Here is a 16,248-nt window from a genome sequence, read left to right as displayed (position 1 = left end):
TAATGCTCGCTTACTTGAAATATTTCTATGAATGCCTATGGATGAAGGCTATTTTTGCTTAGATTGGAATGACTTTGATTGTTGTACATATGAGCATGCTTTTCTTTTGAGTTGCACATATTCAAAACATTTTTCAAAAAAAGCATGAAATCAAAGCATTCCAAAGTAAGTGACGTGGTCTATACTTGTTTGCTTCACATAGTAATGTTAGCATATTAATAATCAGAATATGAGTATATAATGTCTATAAAATTAATATCATGATTTAGTAGTGGCCGATCTTTGATATAGCGAGTGAGGTGCTCAATTCATGACATTCCCCTCTCATACCTAAGTTCCTAAACCAAGACACTTTGGTTATGACGAACAAGTGGCCTTTGGCATGAGTAACGGGTTTCCTAAATTTCCTAAAAATATTTAGGTGGCGACTTTGAAATCTAGCAATACAGTCCATTTTGGGCATCTTTCATGATTATTGGATTTTCTAAGATTTGCTGGATTTGGACTCTCAATTTTTTATTTTTATTTTTATTTTTATTTTTATTTTTATTTTTATTTTGCACATTTCACTTGTGGAACCAGATTCAGAACCATGGGAGTCCGAACTACAGGGCAATCGCATCCGAGGAGACTAAACCCCTCCTAGGAGTGCGAAAAGCAGCTATAGTTTCTAGCGACTCTGCTGAGGACATTAGAGAACTTGACTTGAACTTTATGATGTGAAATTTTATCTACATATATATGTTCATTGCATTTCATTTGCATGGTGCTTTTAAGTCATGTTGGGAACACAACCCTTGGATTTGGGTTACCACCGTACCGTTTGATCCTCATTTCACTTTTCAGTGTTAGGTGTGAGAGATATATTAGGTAATCTTGCTAAGGTACCTTTTTGACCAATTGGCCTAGTGCATGCAATAAGCTCTAGTCACTTTTTCAAAATAGGACAGGATGCTCTCTCATATTCAAGATGTTGTGATACCGCATGTTTGAAATAGTGAAACTCTAGATTGTTCCAAAGCTAGGACAAGGTAACTCTATCCCCTATATGGGTGTTTTGCTCTCTTTATTTGTCATGTGCTATATACAGTGGATCTACAAGGGTTCTTGAATTCATATCAAAGGTTTAGTTATATCAGTTTATGGGGAAAAATTCAGTGGAGAGTACAGCCATTCAGTTGTGCTCACATCTGCTCTAGTGAATTGGGCTGAGGTGCTATCTGATTTTTGATGTTTGTTTTTCTTTTATTTCTTTTGCTAGGTAGTTCTGTAATTATAACTTCAGAAAGACCTGATATCTCTTAAGTTTTGTGGACTCGCACTGGTAGGCTTTACAAGATCATGAATCTAGTTGAAGGCCAACTCGTGTTAGTCTCTCTCACGCCAATAGTCCGAATGAGAAGAGTCAGGCAGTTGCCATCAACACAAAGCTCTCACCAGTCCTCTCTCGATTCCTACCAACTCAACTCTCCAACAATCAATTCTTCCAGATCTACTGTGATGACACAGAGTGCAGAAGAAGTTGTGGCCATGATGACGGCTTTCCAAAAGGCCATGGATACGCTGAACAACAAAATCCCTGCTTAGGAGGAGACCATCACTAAATTGCGCCACCTATCTGGGGCATCTAATGTCCATCCCATCCTGGGTGCCAAACCGAACTTTGACCCACCTCCACCAGTTGAAGAATTACAAGGTCTAGATCCCAGAGAAGGGTTGGTTCAAGCTCGAGTTTTCAGACCCCAAGTGCAACCTAATGAAGGACTTTTTCCCCTTAATATTAATGATCTTGACCTGACCTTGGAAAAAATTGCCAAGAAGTAGTTCAAAAAAGCATAGGAGATCAACTCTATTCTAGACATTGAGGATGGGTACACAGAGGCTGTCGTAAGGCTCCTAGACAGATTCAAAATGCCATGCATTGACTGTTTCGATGGGTCTAGAGATCCTATGGTACATATCTGGCTTTTCTCAGACGTCTTGAAACCGATAGGTTTGACTAGGCCTCAGAAACTCTCTCTGTATAGAAGAACCCTATCGGGTATAGTAGCCACTTGATACTCCAAGTTGGAGGATAAAGTGAAGCAGAACTGGGAAGACTTGGCTGAGGCATTTGTCAATCAGTATTTGTACAACACAAATTGAAATGACGACCCAAGAGCTTGAAGCAACCCACCAAAATCCTAAAGAACCTTTTGTGGAGTTTGTTACAAGGTAGAGAACAAAGGCAGCACAAATGACAGATCGACCTTCAACGAGAGACCAAATTCGGATGGCGGTACAAAACCTTGAGCGTGATATGTTACAAAAGTTAATAGTCGCTCCACTGTTCATTTTCAAAGATTTGCATGAATTGGGAGTACAGATTGAGAGTGCGTTTAACAAATGGATCCTTCTAAGAACAAGCGAACTAGTGAAAAGGGCATTTACTAGAAGTAATAATGCCAGTAGCAGCACTGTTCCTAAAACCACCGGAATCAATACTGTTGCCACTAATCCCAAGACTGTCGATCCTTTCGCCAATATTAGCCCACAAACAACCTACCCAGCCCGGACCCAACTCAGAACTTTCACTCCTCTCCATATGAGCCCAACTTCCGCACTAAAAGTCCTAATGGAAAGAGAGTATCTCAAACCTCTTGATCCCCGACCCCTTCCTAACCCACTCCTAGCTATGCATGACCCTACTCAATATTGTGCATACTATCAGCAGCACGGCCATCACACCGACCATTACTTCAGCCATCGTTATGAGATCCAGGATCTCATCGACAATAAGACTATAGTTCCACCTCAAAAACTCAATGTAACCAATAACCCATTTCCCATTCACAACCGCGTACCTCATCCTCTACAAAATCTGAACCTAATCCATACACTGCCATCTACCTACAACCCTAGCATATATATTACCCCAGCTCATTTACCCAAGCCTGAGGTGTTCATTCCAGAAAGCACAGACTTGTGTATGATGGATGCGCATAAACCCCAATCATCTCAAACCCCAAGACTTGAACTCCACAATAGTTCAAGTCCAAGCCAACCTACTCTAAAGAGCCTAACCCAACCAATTCATCAAGATCAAATTGGTTCAAATACACTACAGACACAAATGGCTGAACCCACTACTTCTGAGCTGTTGAGCATGATAGATGATCTTCAAAGAATGTGGCAGATTTAGCCTTTGGGATCTTGGCTCCCTCATCGACCACATCACATGCCAAAAGCTTCACGTCAAAAAGCTCTCTAATCTTGCGGCGAGCTACAGTTGGAAAGGGCCTACTTAAGCTATCTCAAGTCTGGGTGATGACACGTCAACAACAAATGGGCTTCGCTCTGATATAGCCACCCAATCCCTTGGTAAAGCTGAAGCAAGTGGCAAGAACAAGGCCGGGGCAAGTATTTATCGTTATGCACATCTTCGGTGGGCTATTGAGGCTTTGAAAGTCAAAGGGCTGAACAAGTATCAAGTGCTTGCAGTTGTTGTAAAGATTATGGATGACACTTTTGTTGCTCAGGTCGGGTGCATTTTGAATCTAGGAATAAGCCATGAAAAGGGATGCCTTGCCAGAAACAACCTTTTCAGCTCTAATCCTACACTTGTAAGAGATCGCCAAACCCAATCAACACCGACCGACCCCTCTGTCAATACTTCCAAGACTGGTAGCCACACCTTCAGTCCTCTTTACTTGACCTTGTCCAAAGCTCTTCAAATCCTCATAGGACAAGGCCATCTCAAACCCCTTGACTCTCAGCCTCTCCTTGATCGCCTTCCAGCCAGGCATGATGCTGTCAAGTATTGCGCCTTCCATCAGCAACCCGACTATGACATTGATTGTTGTTTTCACCTTCAGCATGAAATTCAAGACCTAATTGACAACAAGGTCATCGCCTCACCAGGTCTTACAAAGTCTATTAGTGCTGGATTAATGAACTTAGGGGATAATGCGAGTAGTTCTGTGATATGGGATGAATCACCTACTGATGGCACGCATTTTGCTCCAGACGTGGTAAAAGGCACACACTTTTTTTAGCAATTTGTTTTATTAATTTTATTTTACTTTCTAAATTGGGTGTTGAGTCAGTCTTGTTAGGTCAAAGTTTAGTGATTTCGAGGTGTTAACTCAGACATCACTGTCTTGTTTGTGCTTATCTTTCCACTCTTTCTTTTAAGTCTATTTCCATTGTTGAGCCAGAAATTCTGAATGAAACTGCAGTAACTTTCACCTGTTTCTCTGTGCCTTTAAATCATTGCATTGACCAAAGTTTTTCAAAATTGTTTCCAAAACTGTGGTGAAAACAAAGAGCGGGTGTAGCTCGACTTTTCGTGCCCCATTTTGGAAGACGAATAGCCCTACAGTATCGGACTCCTGCGGTTCTGAATCTGATCTCACAAGTGCAATGTGAAATAGATAATCACCAAAGAGTCCAAATCTGGCAAATCGTTTAGAAAATCAATTTTGAATCAAATTGCAAAAAATGGACTACTTTGCCAGATACAAAGTCACCACCTAAATAATTTTGGAAAATTTAGGAAGCCTGTGACTCGTGCTAAAGGCCACGTGTCCGTCATCACCAAGATTGTCTCGGCTTGGGAACTTAGGTACGAGAGGAGAAGGTCATGAATTGAGCACCCCCGCTTGCCCAATCGAAGATCGGCCTCTACTAATCATGATGTGATTCTTATTTACATTATATGCTCTTGCTCCGGTTTATTAGGCTAGCATTACTGTGTGATGCACACACAAGTATAGACTAAGTTGCAAAAATTGGAACACTTGATTCATGTTTGTTTTGAAAATTGTTTTGAATATTTACCACTTGAAAAAGTGATCGCATATGAACATTACTCAAATTATTTGAATTTAAGTAATTAGCCTTCATCCATAGGCATTCAAGCAATTATAGCACTTAAGCAATTAGCCTCATGGCATGCATGCTCGACATGGCAACATCAACATGCGATATGCTAAAGCGAGTAAAAGCTCACCTAGTACTCCAAGCCAAAAGAGAAATGAGTTTAAAAAATGCACGATTCCTAACTATGTGATATGACTAATGCAATACATGCGATATGCAATTTACTAGGCTCAGCTACTAATGTGGCAAATGAATCAATTTGATAGCATGCGGTCTAAACACGTATTCAAAGAAGTATTTAAACTAACAATGCATGTTAGAATGATGCGCCGAGCCCAATGCATGCAAGACAAGTTGATGCAAACATGAAGTATGCTAAACAAAACATGATGCTCTAATCTATCCATCATAAGCAGTTAAATAAAAGGGAGAAAGACGTGGGATTGGAAGACATACACATTATTACAACATTACGCCCTCACACAGGAGGGTCTGAATAAACTAACTAGCTAACTAATTAAAGCTAAACTAATTAAGTAATTTTTACAAACTTAAATGAATAATTTAGCTCAACTACTTAACTAATTATTACAAACCGAATTATTTAACTATTCTAGCTAACTAATTATTATAACAAATCGAAATGAAATAATTATTTGCATGAATACAACATAAGAGAGTGCTAAGCTAGCTATTCTAATTACCCCGCCTCAGGAAATGAGGAATGCACATGCATGAACGAACTTTTCACCCGAAAAAGTCATTGCTTCTACTGCCAAATGCCTCTATTGCACAGTTAAACACTTGCACTGTTTTCCACCTCCAGACCAACTCTGTTCTGCTTCAAAAGTACACTACTGGATTTTACACAGGTGGCCGACAGAGAGCCTGCCAACCACAGAAGGTGGCCTACCGACCATTGATGACTGGATTGTCCTGCTGCAACAAAGAGAAAATAGAGTTGGGATAGGGTATTCTCAAGGGTTTGTTTGCACAATTTACCCCTCCTTATCATTTGAACAGCTCAAAGGAGTAGTAAGCTTAATTTGCAAACCACCAATGGATGCAATTTCATTGCATGATGGCTTATGAATCAAGTGTGCAAGTTCAATGAATGCAACAAAACAACACTCTCAAAACCACTTTCCTATCATGAAAGATCAAGAGAAGTAGTTGACAATGAATCTTGAACCGTTTTCATCACTAATGAGTATGGAATGACTCAAGACTCAAGGGTTCAATTAACGTCCGATTGAACCCATACCAAATTATTATCTTGCTCTTTTTTATTCACTAATTTTATTACTCCATTTTAGTTACCTCTCAATTCTTTAATCAATTAAGTCCACAAGTGAATTTAAGTCCTTTAATGGAAAGAGGGCTTAAACCAAGTGTTGCTTTGGGCACGAAAGAGACATCATACCATTGGTAATGGATCCCCGAATGGATTAAACCATTAAGCATGACACCTTAATCTCATGCTTAAACAAACAAATAATTTGAAACCACTTTCAAGGTAAAGAAAAAGCCAAGAAAAAAGGGAGGTTGCAGAGGTGATTAAAGGTGAGAACAAGTAAGAAAAGCACTAAATAAATGCAATCAACCCAAATAAAGTGGTGTCAAAGGCCTAAAACGCCAAACTCATGAGGACAATTACACCACAGGCATGCAATATAAGGCTCAAATGCAATGAACACTTAAAAACAATCCTAAAATAGTGCTAAATAAGTCCTAAAACATGCTGGAATTAAGACAAAAATAGCTAGGACAATAAGCTAAAACATGGATCATGCTGGGCTAGTAAGCAAAACACAAGGAGGGGAGGCTAACCCTGCCAATTTTGGACTTCAAACCATGATTTTAGCCACTAAAATAACTCTGAAAATTAGAGTTTAAAAGCTCAAAAAAAGATAGCGTAAAGGTGGGAAACACAAGGGTAAAGGCCTTGAGAGCAAGGTGTAAAGAAGAGTGAACCACCCCCCAACCTTTATTGGCCTTAAAACCCAAGTTTCAGTCCAAAAATACAGAGTTTGTACAGCCCAAAAACAAAGGAAAAATAGTAGGAAAAAGAGTAAGTAAAGCAAGTAGAGAAGCAATGCTTTATACTTTTTGAAGAGGAGAACCAATTCTAGGCAACAAATCAAGACAAACACACCCCCAAGAGCTCAAACAAGGCTCGAAGGTACCTCAGCTCAAAGATGGAGAGTTTTGGTTAAGAGTGTATAGGCAAAAGCTTGTAAAAAGCTAAGAAATTTCAAGAGAGAGAATTGTAGAGAGAGAGAGAGAGAGAATTTTTTGCTCCGAAAAATCCGATCTTAAAAAAGGAAGGGGAGGCCTCCTATATATAGAAAACAAAGCAACTCCCTCACAAATATCTATACATACACGTGTATGAAGGTGCATGCATTTGTGCCTATAGCTGGCACAGCTGGTAGAAAAATATCTACAAAAACACATTGGTGTCTGGTAGGCCACATCAGTGGCCGGTAACCAAAAGCAATGGCTGGTAGCCCGTAGCAGTGGCTAGCAGGCCACAAGAGGTTGCAGGCTTAAAAACCCAAGGTTTTGGACCAAAAACAAGGCAATAGGGGTGTAGGGTTTGAAAGGCTCAAAGCTGCGGCATTCCGCTAAGGACTTCGAGCACTTAACAAGCATATACACTCATCATTGGGTGTGCAAGCGATGACGTCCAAGTCATAAGGACGGTCAAAAATGGGGTGTCTACAACAGGATTTGCAAAATTTGATCGACTAGGAGGAAAAGAGGCGTGCTAAAGCCCTTAATGAATGAGATCATATCAGTTAATGTGGGTACTGAGAAGAATCCTGGCTTAGTCCAGATTGGTTCTACATTGTCTTTAGTGGAGCACGAGCGACTAGTCACTTTTTTAAAACATTTCAAAAACGTTTTGCATGGTCCTACAAAGACATGCTTGGAATTGATTGTGAGATTATACAGCATTAGATCACTCTCGACCTTGAGATTCGACCCCTTAACTTTCAAACCTTGATTCAGAATGTTCAACAATCAACCAAAATATGAGGTTTGCATGGCCGGATTGGAAGCAACCCTTGAACTTGGGGAAATAAGGTCGGATGTGATCAAAGGAAGCTTGCATAGCTAGATTAGAAGCAACCCTTGAACTAGGGGCAAAAAGGGTCCAATGTGATCGAAGATTCAAAACTGGGTCATTTCTTAAGCCAATGAAGACTGGCAAGAAAGCCAAATCCCAGAATTTGAGAGAAGAAAATTAATTGCTAAAGGACAATCGAGTTCCTATCTACGACACTAAGGGAAAATTCAGACCCAATTGGATGGGCCTTTACATCATCAAGACTATCTGGTCAGGAACAGCAGCCATTCTCATGAATTCAGATGGCTCCGAGATCTCACAAACAATCAACATGAACAAGTTAAAATTTTCTATCCTCGAGAGGGTCGCTGGGCCGAGAACTCGGAAGGGCGACCCAGGCAAAAGTTAGAGCAAGGAAAAAAAAAAAGAAACGTGATGTGAAAAGAAAAAAAAATAAAGCTCGCATGGTCGAAAACCCAGAAGGGTGACTTAGGCAAAAATTATAACGTAAAAGGAGAAAGTTAATACCCGAGTGCACCTTAATGGAGAACTACGTAAGGCTTGATTCCTATCTTTGGGATACGTAGGCAACTTCATCCTGAAGTTCAGCCCCAACCATTTTTAGTTCACTTGTCTCATCCATGTTGATTGGCTTATCCTTATTCAACTCGACTATCCTATCTATGTCCAATTTGGCTCATCTTCGTTCAAATTCGTTTGTCTTATTCCGTTAATAGATTCAACTGCAAGACAAATCAAGTTCGGATTTGAGGTTGTGCATCTCAAGAGTAAATTCCACGTTAGTTAGGCGGTGGCCATTTGCAAAAATAGGTTTTGAGGATTTTTAGTGAAGTTGACTAGTTTTCTCGAAAATTATTCCATTTTTCCAAAATCGGACCACTTCTTTGACCTAAAAAAGGAAATTTTTTTGTGCTCACATGCTGACTTACATGATTTCAAAATGAAAAGTAGAACAAGCATGTTAATCTAAACTCTCATGTTGGTCAAAATTGTTTTAGCAGAAAGCCACAAAAAATAAAATAAAAAAATAGTCAAAGTGATGAACTGGGGACACAATCAAGTCAAGTTTTCTCTCTGTTCCCCATTGTCAACACACTCTCCAGAAACGGTACAACTAAAGCTAGCAGTAGAGGACAAAGCTCTCTCACCCTTCAAGTAGTGAGATATCGAGCCAAGTATGAAGGGATTAGAAACAAAGCTGGATATTCAACCCCCTCATCTGGACGAGTTTGATCACGCCCGAACTGGCATCTGAACCAGAATAAAAAGTAGAAAACCTGGTGGGTGAGACCAATCAATTATATACCCGATTGGCAGGACATGCTATAACTCATCTCGGTTAAGTTAAGCCAAGGGCATCGCCAAGCGATGTCGATTGCGGATCTATTACACATAGTAGAATACTCAGGGCAAGGGATCAACCACACCTAGGAAAGGATAAAAATAAGAGAGATTAAAGAATAGAGAGATGTGCGTTGAGAAAAAAAGTAAATGAAAGGTCTTTTGAGAGAAAATAGAGTTTGAGTGCCAAAGTGATGTGAGGATCTCAAATAAAAAAGGGTGGGAAACAAAACCTGAAGAAGCAGCGGGCTCCCCACGAACCTAGAAGTCTCCTGCTGATGGAAAGCATCCAAGCCCATTAAGGTTTTGGCCAGTGCCAGGCCTATGAAGCTTTGGCCCTCCTTGAGACGTTGGGCCACTTCAATCAACCTATTACTCTCTTCGTTGTAACTAGAGGCAAGTAGGAAGTGTGTGAGAAAACATAAGTAAAAGGCGTGTTGACGATACTTTCGCCAAAGAAGGTCACTCCTATCCCTGATGCTGGAAAAACGATGAATTAGGCCAAATACATCCAACTCTCCGTCATGAGCCAAAGACTGGACTTCGTATAAAGTAAGACCACACATCCGTTCAAAAGCCTGTGCATGGCCAAAATGGGGCTGGGGCATAATCTCCTCATTTCGGCGAGATTCCATCAATGCTTGAAACTCTTCAAAGGTGGGACACATCTCATACATTCCAAAGCAAAGCTTATGAGTGAATAGGTCCCAACATCGGGCAACAACATGAAGGAACAAAAAACAAAGTGGAGTGTAGCTCAAAGAAAAAAGAGTGTTTATGTCGAAACTATTGAAATTTACTTTTTCTGTGTCGTCTAAAGTGGCCATCCAATCTTTGAGTCTATTGCCATGAAAAATCTCCATCTTTGGAGCAAAATATCAGAAGTTTGTTATTCTGCCGTGAAAATAGTGAGAGAGTCCCTTTTATAGAAATTGGGAATGGTTGAGTGCAAAGAAACAAAAGCTTTTTCTTTCATAAACTGCAGGGTTCAAACCCCGATAATAGTTTTACAAAAGCATAAGTTTTCAAGAGCAAGCAAAACAAGGAGCTATCTAAAGCTACCTAGATTCCTGATTACAAAGTAAAAAAGAAAAGAAAAAGGCAAAATCAACCCCTCATGGCCCTCTTCATCCTCAGTAATGGAGAAGGGGACTTATCACTATCGCTGTTGTCACTGGTAGATTGGATATCAACCCTAGCATCCTCCTCACCCTCAGAGGTGATGTACTCAACAAAATCATCATGGGTCTCCTTAGAAGAAGGTGAGCACTGTCTTACTTTGCCTCTACCATGTCTCCCATGGTCAGCTTGCCCTCTACCTCTCACCGGGGCTCGTCTCTCTCTCTCTCTCCTCCCTCTAGCCGAAGGAAGTCCCACAGGTACAAGTGGTACCGACTCAAGCTGAAAAGATACAGGGTGTCAGAACAAAATAGTGAAATTGTGAATAGGATATCAGAGTATATCAAGGCCATAGAATGAACGAATTGCAAAGTATTTGATTATAGGAGAGTGGGTAAGTCTACCTTGATCCCATGAGTAGCCAAGGCAGTCTGCCACCTCCGTAACATGAGAAGCAGACGGTCAACCATTCGTAGGAGATCATCAACATACTCTACGGGCACCTGCATGTAAGGGAAGTCATGAGCAGACATAACAAAATTATGAAGTGCAGTGGGCAGACACAAAGAAGAAATGTTTACCTATGCAACATCAGGAGCAATCGCCAACCTGCGATCCCTCTTCTCAATATGATCAAGAGGGATTTGCTCAATCGCCCTATCTAGTCACATGTGTACGACCTCAGTAGGAATCGTAGGAAGCCCAGGAATGGGAACTACGATGGGAACACCTCTACCAGCGGCGGCAGCAACAACAACAGCAATAGGAAGTACACGAACCACACCCCTGGTGAGAGGAGCCATCACACAAGTCTGCAAGAATTTAATGAAGTCACCACCTCTGTGATCCAGATCACCGTCCTCCCTGAACACAAGGTGGTCAATCAAGTGTCCATCATGAAGATCATTGACAATCCTCATGCCCGGAGAAGGGAGATGTGGAACATCAAGATTGGCTCAGCCCCAAGTTTGACAAATGAATCTCTCTCCCAAGTAATAGGCCCTGCCGAAAGGACCCTCACATAAAATTAGCGTAGTAGAGGCATTCCATACAGTAGTATATGTCACCTTTGATGCCTGGGGGATGCCCGCCCAAGGGTGCCAATCAATCTGCAAGTAGAGGATGCAAGTCAAATATCAGATATCAAGGGTTAAACAGTATGAAAGCAGTAAATGACAAAGATCAGTATGAGGTTTTGTTACCATCTCCGTGGTGACTGTATTAAAAAATTAGCGGAAGTAGGCAAAGTCGTGATTCGTGCTTCTCCGGCTCTCTAATTTGGTGCCACCCCAATCATACTCCCCCACCTGTGGGAGTTGCACTAACACTCCTAGAATGTATAGCCCTACGGTATTCTCTCTATTCGCAAATAGGGTAGTACCAAGGAGATACATAAGGAACCCACGAGCATACTATGCAATCTCATCTTGAGTAACTGGCTGGAAGGTAGAGAAATGGTCCAAGAACCAACTATAGCACACCATCCCGTGTCCAGCGACATTTGGGATCGCCCCAAGAAGGTAAAGCTATGCAGCTCTCCACTAAATCATGTCAAGGTCAAATGGGATCAAGTCGCCAACTCCTACCCACAAATCGATGAGCATCGAGAAGTCATAGGGAGTCATGGTCATCTCCCTAGTCGATGAGAAGTGGAAGGAGTTTGTGGTGTCTCGCCACCTCTCCACCAAAGCACTATATAGCAGCGGCTCGACCTTTATCTGTATGAGCTCTGACCAGAAAAGTTCGAAGCCGGCATCATTAATCAAAGTGTGGACCTCCTAAGGGATCCTCTTGTACCAGCCTCGTGGGCCAAAAATAGCCCCATATTCGCTCATCTTCCGGGTCATGACCTATGGCAAAAAATGTTGTTAGCATTTTGAACAAAGGAGCTATAATGGAATTCATGCAAAATATGTGTAAGAGAAAAGATTTCTTCCCGTGGAGGCGTTAGGGGATAGGTGCTCCGTCAGCTCATGTAGAAGCATGTCCTCATTAGCCCAGGATATGAGGCCCTCAAATCTTAAAATGATGCTAGGAGTCAAGGCATGTGAGCGCAACTGGTAAGTAGCTGGGTCAAATGGTCTATCTGCAAGGGAGAGAAACTCAGGCTCCGGCGCGAGAGGAGGAATGTCCTCGGCCGCCACATCCTCACTGAGAATGGCCTCAATGTCTACAGCAGGCTCTAGAATGGGCATGACAACGTTAACCAAAGGCACATCACCCTGTGGAACCTCATCGTTAGCCATAGAAAGTGTAAAAGTGAGAAAATGAGTGGGGGTAGTGAGAGAAAAGCAAGGAAAGTGAGAGAAATGGGTGAAAAACCCTGAATCCAAGCCCTAGGAAAGAGAATGAAGAAAAAGTGGAAAACCAAGAGAGGGTAGAGGAATTCACAAGAAAAATCGTGAGAATGAGCCATAAAACCAAGAGAAACCCAAAACTCAACCAAATCAAAATCCAATTAGTTCAAAATGTAGAGGATTAGAAGTGTTTTCAAAAGAAATTTCACAAGAATCGTTGGGTAATGTGAATGGAGGGGAAATCTAGAGAGAAAGAATAACTAGAGAGAGAGGGAGAGTGTTTTCACACGGTGTAGGTGTGGAATAAGAGGCCAAAGTGTATTTAAATAAGTCACGGATTGTAAAAACCTGTAACTGCCCCTGTGTCGCTATCGTGATCAAGCCGTGTCTGTTTGGGCCCAGTCATGTGTTTTTAGACCTGGCCAAATCTTAATGCAATTCTGCTTCAGTTTGACCATGTGCATGGGTGAGCCCCTCCCAACTAAAATATGGTGTTTTCCGATCAAGTCCTATCCCAGATTTCAAAAATTACGAAGCCATTGTTCATTTTCCCGGTACGTATTAACTGTGGATTTGGGCCCATTTTCAAGAGTATTTTTTTTTTATTTTTTTTATTTTTTTATTTTTTTATTTTTTTCATATGTGGTTCACATCCTAACGAGCTAATCTCTGTGCACATCTCTCCTCGGTACATTTTCTATCATACATCGGGCTCCAAAAACCTTTTACTCCTTTAATGTTCGAAGAGCATTAAAGCGTAACTTTCACCCTTTTTGTGGTGAGCGCATCTAGGCAGGTTTTCATAAACCATTTCATCACTGTCACCCATTCTGGGTGGAGAACGTAGTTTGGATTCAACCTTCACCCTTTTTGCATGGAAAGTGTAATATGGCTTGAACTCTTCCCTTTTCTGCGCGGAAACGTAGTTTAGCATTGCATACACCCTTCTTTCCATTATGAGCGCTTAGGCTTATTGGTTGCACCCCTCACCTTTTTCACATTTCTTGCGTTTAGGCTTCCAATCTCACCCTTTTCACACGAGTGTGATTTGGCATGCATCTTTTTCATCCTTTCTACGTGATGTGTAGTCTAGCATGCACCTTTTACCCTTATCACACAAATGTGATTTGACTTGCACCCTTTAACCTTTATCTTTCACACTCTCCACGCGAGACATAGTTTGGCTTGTGTCTTTCACCTTTTCTACGTGAGACGTAGTTTGGCTTGTATCTTTCGCCCTTTCTATATGATGCGTAGTTTGGCTTGTCTCTCCACGTGATGTGTAGTTTGGCTTGTATCTTTCACCCTCTCTACGTGACACATAGTTTGGCTTGTATCTTTCACCCTTTCTATATAAGACGTAGTTTGGCTTGTATCTTTCACCCTTTCTACGTAAGACGTAATTTGGCTTGTATCTTTTACCCTTTCTACGTGATACGTAGTTTGGCTTGTATCTTTCACCCTTTTTACATGATGCGTAGTTTGGCTTGTATCTTTCACCCTCTCTACGTGAGACGTAGTTTGGCTTGTATGTTTCACCATCTCTACGTGTGATGTAGTTTGGCTTGTATCTTTCACCCTTTCTACGTGATGCGTAGTTTGACTTGTATCATTCACCTTCTCTACCTGATGCATAGTTTGGCTTGTATCTTTCACCCTTTCTATGTAATGCGTAGTTTGCCTTGTATCTTTTACCCTCTCTACATGATGCGTAGTTTGGCATGTATCTTTCACCCTCTCTACATGATGCGTAGTTTGTCCTGTATCTTTCACCTTTTCTACGTAAGACATAGTTTGACTTGCATCTTTCACCCGTTCTACATGAGACGTAGTTTGGCTTGCATCTTTCACCTTTTCTATGTGATGCGTACGTTGGCTTATATTTTTCACGCTCTCCGCATGACGCGTGGTTTGACTTGTCTCTTTCACCATCTCTACGTAATGCGTAGTTTGGCTTATACCACCTCTTCTTTTTATGATTTTCAAGCGTTATGCCCATTTGTGGTTTTGATTGTTACATTGTATATCGTTTGCATCCTATCCATGAACTACACTAGTTTGATTTCTTGTAAAGGGATATGTAGGCAACTCTCGGATTCAACCAACTGCATCTACAGTTTATTTGTTTGCCTAAGCCTTACAGCCATGTCAAATGGGTCGTCTTTGGGCTTTCACATTCACTCACATCATGAAATGAGTTCGAGCTCTATCAAAGAGGGGCAATGTAAACACCCTATTTTGACCGCCCTTAAGACTTGGACGCTTCATTCTGAACACCCGATGATGAAAAGTTACACTGTGTAATCATTTGAATCTTCAGCAAAGGAATTCAGATTCGAGCTCTAATCGCAACCTTACACTCCATTTTGACCAAAATGTTTAGACCTTAAAAAATTCTCTTTTCAATTTTAAGGCCCGGCTATGGATTATTTGGTCCGACCGTGTCTGTTTGGACCCGGCCAGATCTCATTGATAGATAGAATATCTAGCGCCAGCTAGCTTTTTTGAAGATATTTTTGACCAAAACGTGTCAAATTCTATAAATAGGCCCTCTCCCTTCAAAATTTAGAGTTAAATTTTTTTTCCAAAGGCTTGTAAGGTTTTTGAGAGCTAAAAAGACTCCTCTTTTTTTGAACAAACTCTTTGACCTCCATACCACCTTTTAGCTATAGATACACAATACATACACCATTAGTGCTTGTTCTTGAAATTTTTGCTAAGTTTCAAACTCTATTTCAACAACTTGAGGTTGTTTGGAATTAAGTTTGACTACTAAGAACTTACCCTTCTTTTCAAAAGGTATAATTTTACATCTTCTTCTTTACTTCTCCTTCACTCTCTTTCTCTCACTTTCTTGCTTTACATACTGTTTTTGGACCTTTTTGAGGGGAGGGGGGAGGGGGGCTGAAATATATGATTAAAAGCTACAAAAGTAAAGGGATTAGCCACCCCTCCTTAGGTATAATCAGAATAACTTGTTCTTTACTTTCTTCCTTGTTTTCCATTAGCTTCACCACTATTTTATTTTTATTTTTGGTAGTTATGGGTTGTTTAATGCTTTAATTTATGCTTTGAATATTATCATTGTGTTGTTGTAAGTCCTCAAGGATTGGGTGCATTTAGGACGTAGCAGCCTATCCATTTGAGTTGATAATATTTCTTTTATTTTTATAGCTTTTCTTAAAGTACATTGGAACCTTGTGGTCATGGGGGGTTTAGAGCTTATCCATCCCACCGCAAGTTTGATTAATTAGTTGTAAATATTTCGCTTTGTTTACCTTGAAGCTACGTGATAGCTTTCATGTCAAAGTGTTAAAAAACTCTCTTTCCGATCATTTTTGAAACATGGAAATGAATGTCTCATCCTTATTCTATGAACAAAAGAGGAGTTGTCAACAACTTTGGTGAGTCGTGTGTTTAAGCTTTTGATAGTTAGCTTTATTTCGAGTTGTTGCCTTACTTTCCTTGTTGCTTATATAGAGTTCTTTATCGAAAAATGATGAAAACTCACTCCTAGTTCCACTTTGAAGCATGAAA

This window comes from Camellia sinensis, chromosome 11, assembly GCF_055761805.1.
Source record: "Camellia sinensis isolate YWXY chromosome 11, ASM5576180v1, whole genome shotgun sequence".
NCBI lineage: Eukaryota > Viridiplantae > Streptophyta > Magnoliopsida > Ericales > Theaceae > Camellia > Camellia sinensis.
Note: the sequence above shows the minus strand (reverse complement) of the source record.